Below are 10,193 nucleotides of genomic sequence, written 5' to 3'. Positions count from 1 at the left end.
GAGCTTATCGAGGAAGATCTAGCTCGAGCTCAGGTTCATCTGACTACGAAAGATCAAGCCTCTGGATATGAGTCTCGCAATGATGATGTGAATTGAAAAATGCTCTTCCACCTTTATTAAATAATACTTCTTGCATTATCTACCTCTGAGGTTGTGGGTCTGTATTTCCTTGTTCCTTTCTATGTCTCTGCTTATAGGCCCATATCTCCCAAGAACATTTTTAAGGAAAAATAATTAAGAAAGAATAATTTACTTACCTAACCTTGTGCTTACCAAAAAGGGCTGGAAAAGAGTAATTCGTGTGGACTTGCATGTCTACATCTCGTATTGGCGCTAACGATACGACTATCGATCTGTCGAACATGAAAATATACCGCGCGACTTCATATTGAGGTGACAGGGAGAGATACTAATTGAGAGTCATTGATCGTGAGGGAAGACTCACTTATAACTCGCACTGGGGCGAGAGTCTGGGACACCGACCTGGACGGTTGTTGGGCGTGAGAGCATGCTCACTTATAACTCGCACTGGGGTGAGAGTCTGGGACACCGATCTGGACGGTCGTTGGGCGTGAGAGCATGCTCACTTATAACTCGCACTGGGGCGAGAGTCTGGGACACTGACCTAGACGATCGTTGGGCGTGAGAGCATGCTCACTTATAACTCGCACTGAGGCGAGAGTCCGGGACATTGACTTGGATGGTCGTTGGGCGTGAGAGCATGCTCACTTATAACTCGCATTGGGGCGAGAGTCTGGGACACCGACCTGGACGGTCGTTGAGCATGAGAGCATGTTCACTTATAACTTGCACTGGGGTGAGAGTCTGGGACACCGACCTAGACGGTCGTTGGGTGTAAGAGCATGCTCACTTATAACTCGCACTGGGGCGAGTGTCTGGGACACCGTCCTAGACGGTCATTGGGCGTGAGAGCATGCTCACTTATAACTCGCACTGGGGCGAGTGTCTGGGACACCGACCTGGACGGTTGTTGGGCATGAGAGCATGCTCACTTATAACTCACACTGGGGCGAGAGTCTGGGACATTGACTTGGACGGTCGTTGGGTGTGAGAGCATGCTCACTTATAACTCGCACTGGGGCGAGAGTCTGGGACACCGACCTGGACGATCGTTGGGCGTGAGAGTATACTCACTTATAACTCGCACTAGGGCGAGAGTCTGGGACACCGACTTGAACGGTCGTTGGGCATGAGAGCATGCTCACTTATAACTCGCACTAGGGCGAGAGTCTGGGACACCGACTTGGACGGTCGTTGGGCATGAGAGCATGCTCACTTATAACTCGCACTGGGGCGAGAGTCTGGGACACCGACCTGGACGATCGTTGGGCGTGAGAGCATGCTCACTTATAACTTACATTGGGGCGAGAGTCTGGGACACCGACCTGGGCGGTCGTTGGGCGTGAGAGCATGCTCACTTATAACTCGTACTGGGGCAAGAGTCTGAGACACAGACCTGGAAGCTGTAAGAAAACTCTTCTTGGTTGGTCCAGGAATCTGATTAATATTTGCATAGTTGCAGCCTGGCCTGGAGATCATTTTTGAAATTCCTGCCCGGGTGACGTATTGTAGGTGTCTGGCCAGCTATGCACACTTGCGATATTTCCTGCAAATATCTCAAGCAAATTTTAATTAGAATAGTGTTTGTTTATTTTTTAACCTTAAGGAGCGCCAAATTCAAATTCTTGTGTCCCTTCATTTTCTCTTCTCTTTTCCCGAGGTGGCTTCACCATCATGAAGTGTAGCCTTTCTTTTCCTGAGGTAACCGCATTACCATCTTTCCACCTGATGCCTAGTCTTCCTGCGCCGAAATGTAGCCGTACAAAAATCCCTCTTCATGATTTCCTTATCACATCCATCATTAAAACCTTTTTAATGCCTTTCCTAGGGAAACGACACGTGTCCCACGAACCCTTACCGCCACTGTAGCTGATTAGCACCTTTCAATATGCGACCTTAGATCTGACGTCTCACAACATCATTCCTTCTCTCCTTTTTGAGGCTTCCTAGGGTTTTTGGCTTTATAAACCCTAAAGGCTGTCTGCCATCGCCTTTTCACCTTGATATCGCTCTACGGCTCTGTCGCTTCTTGCTCCGTCTCTTAAGTTTTCCCCTGATTGCTACTTACAAGCGCTTCTTCTCTTCTTCGTCCTCCTCCTTACTTTATTCTCCAATGGTGGAAGGTAACATAGCACACTGGTATTCGTACTACATTTTTGATTTAGATGGTAGCGACTTGACTCAGATTCGGGAAAGCCTGCACCTTCCCAATAATTACCAACTGCAAGCTCCCCGACCGAGTGAACATCCTTCTTCTCCTCCCAAGGGTTTTGTAACCTTCTTCAAGGACCAACTCTTGGGAGGTCTCCACTTTCCTCTTCATCCTCTTTTCTCTTCTTTAAGCCATTATTTTGGTATTCCACTCTCACAGTTTGCACCCAACGCTATTCGTGTCATTTGCGGCATGATTATCCTCTGTCGGGTATACAAGATCCCCCTGACCGCCCAACTCTTCCATCACTTTTATTCTCTGAAACGCTTTGAACCTGGTGTATTCATGGTGCAATCCCAGGTTGGGTATAAATTCTTCTCTGATCTACCCTCCTCCAATAAGGGTTGGAAATCTCGTTTCTTCTTTATCAGACTGCCCGAGTTGGTGACCTGGCCGACCCAATGACGCTCTTCTCTTCCCTCCCCCTTCGAGTTGCGCGAACATACTCATCAGCCTGTCTGCCATTCAGCCTCAGAGAAATTACAAGGAGTCCAACTTCTCCTCTCTGTGATACTGCGAGAAGGCTTTTTGCACTTTTTCGGACTTAACCCGGTCCCCGCAGTAATAGGAGCTCCATTTGGTAAGATTTTGCTTTCCTTTCGCTAGTCTTCGCTAACTGATGTATTTTCTTCTTGCTTTGCAGAGGCTGCTATGTTCCGGGCCTATTCCAAGGGATCCGCTCGAATGCCCAACCATCTTTTGTAGGCTGTGGGTGATGAGGTTGAGAAGGGCCTGGCTGCCTCTTCGGCTACTTCTTCTCATGAAACTGCGGAGGAACCCTCAGCATCCTCCACCCCGCTGCTTCTTCCAATGGGCCCTTCTGAGGCTATCCCTGCATCTCTGGAGCCCATCGAGGAAGAGAGGGCTCCCTCTCCACCTCCAGACAAACGCTTGCGACTCCAGCGCAAGCGCAAGAGAGTTGCTCCCTCGGCTCAGTCTTCTCCGCTTATTCTGCAAGAGCCAACTTCCTCCAAGCTCCCCAAAGTCCAAGTGTAAACCACCAGGATTCCTGCTCAGGATTCTCCTCGAGCGGCAGAAGTCTCGGCTCCTACTCCCGTCCGTGTCCTGGCTCCTGAGCAGGCCGGTCTTTCTACTGGAGCTGCCGGAGACCAACCCGGGAGCTCTGCGATCCCCTTCGCTTTCCTGGCCACCTCCTCCTCCTCAGTTGTACACACCCAAGCACGGCCTTAGAGGAACAAGTGGGATTTCATAGCCTCTTGGTACCTGCCCTCTGTGGCCGAATTAGAATCAAACCCAGCGGGGACTTCGGCGGAGGCAGACGTCCCTCCGCTCCGTGGCAAAATTTCTCTGCACGATGACCTAGCCGCCCTTTGGCGATCCACCACCGAGCAATTTTGTGGAGGTTCTCAGTGGGAGATTCTGGATCTGGCCACCCGACATATTATATTGGTGAGTTTCCCTTTTTCTTGACTTAATTTTGACCTTATTTCTGATTTTCTTCGTGTTACCGAGCAGGCCTGCTCTAGTGGCCTGTGCCTGACCAATTTTGCCATTGACCTGCTCCGGGAAATAGATTCCTTGAATGCTCGCCTTCAAGAGTTGGAATTGCCGCTGACCCCCCGTGACCTGTTTGACCCTCTGGACTCTTATCTGCACATGGTTGGGGAGTCGGCTTAGTCTGCTCGCGACTTGGCCCAGGAGTCCACCGACAAGATAAAAGAACTACAAGCGGCCCTGCAGACCAGCGATTCTAGGCTGAATTCAGAGGGGCAACGTCGCCGTCAGCTGGTGGATGAGTTGAAGGAGAAGAATTCCAAGCTGGCTTCTCTTTCTACAGACCTGAAGGCACTCCAGGAGTCCCATACAGGCCTACAAAAAGACTTGGAGGTTGTCCAAGCAGACCTGGCCGCCAGCGCTGACCGATAGAAGATTTTTATGGCTCAGTAGGATCAGGTTCAGGCCACCATTAAATCCCTTCAGGCAGATCTCCACAAAGCATAGACGGAGGCTTCCACCTTGAAGAAAGAAAAGGCATTGTCCCTGACCTCTACCAGAGGAAGTATGGGTGGAACTGGTGAAGTACAAATCAGGCGAAGGCGAGTGTCTTGAAGCTTACAGGCTCTTATATTAAGTCCCCCTTGTTCCAAAAGAAGATAGGGGATTTCGCCGACCGGATGGTCTGCTACGGGGGCGGGGGTGCATTACGCCAACTGTTTGAGCAAGGACTTCTTTGCTCTGGCCCCCCAACTAACTTTTTGGACAGGGAGCGCCTGCTGGATGAAGTTCCCGATGAAGCCTTCCCCTCCTTCGCCTCAGACGACAACTTTTTGACTCTTCCGACTCCTCTCCCGAGTGATGTGCTTCCTCCAGTCCCCCCTCCAGGCCCTCAGCCTTAATGTAATCCTCTCTATAAATTTGAAATTTGACAGACCCGCTCGCGTGCTTGAAGTGCTAGAACTGACATAAACCTATGTTTGAAATTTGAAATCCCTTGATATATATGTTTGTCTAAACTAGCACAAAATTAGGAAATTCTTTAGCGAGCCTCTCGATTTTGGGAATTCTCGATTACGTATTCTGATCTCAGAGTTACTTGTTTTAGTCCCGGGATCTGTTTCCCAGATCTACTTGTTCTTCGTCCTGAGATCTGTTTATTTTCCAACCTGGGCTTTGTGTGTCTCCCGACCTGAGATTTGTTTGTTTCTCGCCTTGGAATCTTTTCATTTCCCAACCTCCGATCGGCTCACCCCCCGACCTGCGATATGGTTATTTCCCTGCTCGGGGATTTGTTTTGAACTTGATGACGTTCCAACTAGTACCCCTGGAACTTATTTCCCTGTATCCCGAGCTAGCTTTCGAGCTGGATTTATCCCTTAACGAAACTGACTCCTGAGCTGGATTCTTCCCTTGACGAAACTAAAAAACATATCTTACCCAGGACCCCATACCGCTTCACGATGCATCCCCGCTCTTTCCCGAGGTAACGCATGATGATCCTCGTACATCGGACCATCTACAGTAGCCTCGTTTTTGATGAAGATTCGATGACTCCTCTTATTGAACCGCTTTTATTACGGGCCCTTGGATGGGAGTTTGACCGTTTTACCCCTGTGGGTTTCGGCTATAAATAGATCGCCACCACAACTTCATGGAGGTTTTTTCCTCTGCACTTCCTCTATTATTGCTCTTTGCCCTTTCTGCCTCCTTGCTTCCTTGTACCCTCTGCTCTCTGCTTCTTCCTTTTGTTCTTGGCTTGCACTTAAGTTTTCTCCATGGCCTTCCTCAACATCATTTACCCTCCTGGGGTTTCCACTTCTGATGACATGGATCTGGATGATCTTCGATTTACCTACGAGATTTCCAAGGGCATGCATATCATCATTCCCACTACACTGCACCAAGCTTCTGCTCCTCCAATAGGCTATGTCACCTTCTATAAGGAACAGTTTGTGGCAGGGCTTCGATTCCTTATCCATCCTCTGCTTTCTGACGTAAGCCGTTATTTTTGAATTTCTTGGGCCAACTGACCCCCAATTCCATAAGGATTATGTGCGGCTTCATGGTTTTGTGTGAAGTTTGCGAACTCTCCTGGTCTGTCCGTCTGTTCCATTACTTCTTCACTCCCCGCCAACACAGTGAAGGCTTGTTCCGCTTCCAAGGTCGCACTCGGACCATCTTCTTCTGTCCCATTCCATCTTCTGATCCGGCTTGGAAAGATAAGTACCTTTTCCTTAAATTTCCTTCCACTGTGGAGTGGCCCATTCGCTGGCAGGGGATCCTTCCCGTGATACCTGACCTGGGGAACTACAGTAATGACCCCCTTTTTACAAACGCCTTGGCTTACTTAAGGTGCTGGCGATTAGACTTAGTGAGACTAATATCTGAAGAGGTATTGTCTTTCTTCAGGCTGAGCTGTATCCCATCTTTCGAGCTGCCTCGCTCCTTGGGTGAGTTATACCTACCCTTAAAATTATCTCATCCTGTCTTTTGGCCTAAGTACCATAATTCTGATTTCCCCGTGCAACTGACACATTGCTTCGCGCCTCAGACGTACATCCTCTCCCTTTTAGTGAGCAGGAAATAATGCGACGAGGCAGGGTCATCCTGGACAGGAGACTTCTTCCCCATTCTGCTCCTGCTCGGTTGGGAGCGCCTGCAGCTGCCACTCCCCGATCAGCTCCTCCATCAGTCTCCCAATCAGCTCCCCAATCTGCTTTTCGTATAGCTCCAGGACCATCCATCCGACCGACCTCGTGACCTCCATCAGGATTGGCTGATATTCCCCCCGCTAGTCCTTCCTTTCGAGCAGCTTTGTGGGCATCTTGGCAGGCACGCCTTGCTACTGATCCCACCAGAACGGCTACTCCTTCAGCTCGGCGATCTCGCTCTCCTCTTGAAGACTCAGACTCGGATGACCAACCCTTGAGATTTCGAAGAAGGCGCATTCAACCAGAACCAGACCTGGGTGGTAGAGGTGCTGGTCGCGCATCTACTAGTCCCATCCCTAGATCTCCCATTCCGCTTGTGCCGGCCACCAGTCCCACACCTGCTGTGGATCCTCCTACCACACGTGTACAGGAATAGGCTACACCTCCTTCCTTTGAGCCTGTTAATACTCCTTCCCAAGTGCCAGGTGACACGGCAGGTCCTTCAGCTACCTCCCTGACGGATGAATCACGACCGAGACCATCTCACCCAACTGCTTCCCCTCCTACGATTTCAGCTTCACAACCGCAAGGCTTCTCTTAACGTCGATATTATTCCACCAAGCCTTCGGAGTCAGAGCTGAGGCAACAAAAGGATGCTCCCACCAGCCGCCTTACTTTAAGAGGCGAAATGACTACTTGTTGGGAGCAAAGCTTTCAACTGATGGAAAATCTATCCATACCTGACATGATGGATAGATTTTCTGAGCTATATGTCCAGGTGAGTCTGCTTTACTCATTTATGCGACAAAACTTCCTTTCTTAAATTTTTTCTTCTGGATTCAGGCTCCCGCTGATAAACTCTTTCTTAACTCAGGCCCATGCAGAATCGATGGTGATAAATTAAACACTCCACCTTAATTATCACCGTAATAAGGTATTATCGGACAGGGTAGCTGAGCTGGAGTTGTAACTGAATGATCCTACAGTGGTCGGCGGTGCTCAAAGGGCTGAAATAGAAGCTTTGAAGAGGGCCAACGCTCAGCATTGCCAAGCTCTGCGGACGGCCAACTAGGAGCTCCAAGCCCTTCATGATGAAAAGGGTCAGACTGAGGGTCTCCATAAGCAAAATGTTGATCAACTGACCCCGAAGCTGAAAGCCAAAGAGGTCCTCTTGCAAGAACAGGTTTAGATGCTGGAATCCCAGGCCGCCGAAATTGTTGCCCTGAAGGCTGAACTACCCCAAGCCCGCTCTGGCCTTTCTGGAGTTACCTCAGCTCTGGAATATACAAAGCAGGAGAAGACGACCGATGTAGGCAAAGCAGAGAGGTCTACCTTCATTCTCAGGAGTTCGACGTTCAGGTAGGGGGACACTTCGTGGTTGTTATATCTTCTGGTGCGACAGGGGCTGTGCGGCAATTATATGAACAAGGATATCTCAAGTCCGCCCCTCCCGCAGACTTTTTGGATCATCATCGCATCTTGGACGAGATGCCTGATGAAGTTTTTTCTGCTTTCAAGTAGTTTGTACTTGTACATTGTGTAAATTGGACTATTTTCCAATAATGAATGTTGCATTTCGCTTCTGATCATCTACTTTTTCCATGATTTACAAAAGATAAAGATGTAACAATCTTGACCGAGCAAACAGTTTGATCGACTTGTTAATGTATTCCCGACCTGCCCTACTCTTCCTCAGCCCTGCACTTAGGAACTGAGTTTTTCTAACCAGGGAGTTGTCTAGGTGTGATAAGGCCAAAGGTAGTTAGCGCTCCAGGGCCACTCTAGATCCCTACCTCGGTCATCCTGCAGGTAGTATGCCCCAGATGCCAACTTCTTGATAACTTTGTATGGTCCATCCCACTGAGGCGCTAGCTTGGTTACGTCTCCCACGGGTTTCACTCGCTTCTAGACCAGATCTCCTTCTCCAAAAAAATGAGGAACCACCTTCCTGTTATAATTCTGCCTCATCCTTTGTCGATAAGCAAATAGCTGGGTTGCTGTTTGTTCGCGAGTTTCGGTAATAAGATCCAGCTTTGCCAATCGTCGCTCGACATTCTCTTCGTCATATAACATTCTTCTAATTGAAGGCACCCCGATCTCCACGTGTACTACTGCGTCATTGCCGTAGACCAGGTGGAACGGAGTAAGACCTGTGCTTTCCCGGGGTGTTGTACGGTACGTCCAGAGAACACTTTGCAGCTCATCCACCCAATCTCATCCGACATGATTCAACTTTACTTTAAGTCCTCGTACAATTTCTCGATTGACCACCTCGGTCTTCCCATTACTTTGTGGATATGCAACAGAGGTGAAGGCCTGAATAATACCGAACTCTTGACATCAGGCCTGGATCTTCCGACCTTAAAATTGCCTTCCATTATCTGACACCAACTTATGGGGTATACTGAATCGGCATAGAATGTTCTTCCATAGAAATTGAATAACCACCCCCTCGGTAATCCTGGCTAGAGCTTCGGCTTCCACCCATTTGGAAAAGTAGTCCACGACCACCAGCAAGAATCACCTTTGACCAGATGCCATAGGGAAGGGTCTAATGATATCCATACCCCACTGGCCAAAGGGACAAGAAACTATAGAGGTCTTCGGTGTTGAGGTAGACATATGTGTCATATTTTGATGCTTCTGACAGGATAGGCAAGTATTCACCAACTGTTGGGCATCCCTCTGTAAAGTGGACCAGAAATATCCGGCCAACAGCACTTTACGAGACAGTGTTCGACCTTCGGCATGACTGCCATAGCACCCTAGATGCATCTCGCGCAAAACCTGATCTGCCTCTTCTATGATTATACATTTGAGTAGAGGCCTGGAGAACGCCCGCTTGTATAGTTGATCACCTACTAAGGTGTAGGCATGGGCCTTTTTCCTGACCAGCCATGCTTGCTCCAGGTCCATCGGTAAGGTACCCTGTTGAAGATAACTAATCATTGGTACTCGTCAATCAATAACCTCATCCATGTTATTTTGCAAATCTATTTGGGTTATGAGAAATGTCTGTGCTATTGACTTATCCAGTACCCAGGTGGTCAAAGTGTTAGTTAGAACCCTAGAGCCAATCATATGATGATTGTTGTATGGACTTATTGTATCATATTCCTATGTATATAAAGGCATTTGTTTTGGTTATTATATTTACTTGTATTGGTGCCAAATAACTAAGTATAATAGCGTCATTGAGTAGAAGGTTCTTATCTATATCAGTCGATTGGTTGAATCGATAGTGAGATGATATAGAGAACACTACTCTTAATCATTCCTAGTCATGTATTAACATTCAGGGATAATGTTAATGCGACGAGACTAGCATGTAGGTCAACTCGATGACTTGATCTCACAAGTCATGGATATAGAGATATCAAGTTGACACATGGGTATGTATTGAAAAATGTATACTGAATGACCCGCTATGAGAAAGTATCATGGATCGTTATATGAGTGTCATATACTTTCTCATGTGGCTATTAGTATGACTATTAGTCCTTGGACCTGAAGTCACCATGGTTCCCTACATAAGGAGTTGCATACTTTGGCTTCGTCAAACGTCACCCGTAACTGGGTGGACTATAAAGGCGATTACTGGGTATGTAACAAATTATGCGGAGGGATATGAGTGATGTAGATGAGATCTATCCCTCCTATATAACAGGAGTGACATCGTTATTCTTGATAGAGTGAGACCACTAAGTGCATGGCCATGCCCAAATGAGTCAATTTGAGATATTAAGCTCATTTGATTATAGTGAGTCTACTTGGAGTTCAAGATTTAGATT

This window comes from Zingiber officinale, chromosome 2A (genome assembly GCF_018446385.1).
Source record: "Zingiber officinale cultivar Zhangliang chromosome 2A, Zo_v1.1, whole genome shotgun sequence".
NCBI lineage: Eukaryota > Viridiplantae > Streptophyta > Magnoliopsida > Zingiberales > Zingiberaceae > Zingiber > Zingiber officinale.
Note: the sequence above shows the minus strand (reverse complement) of the source record.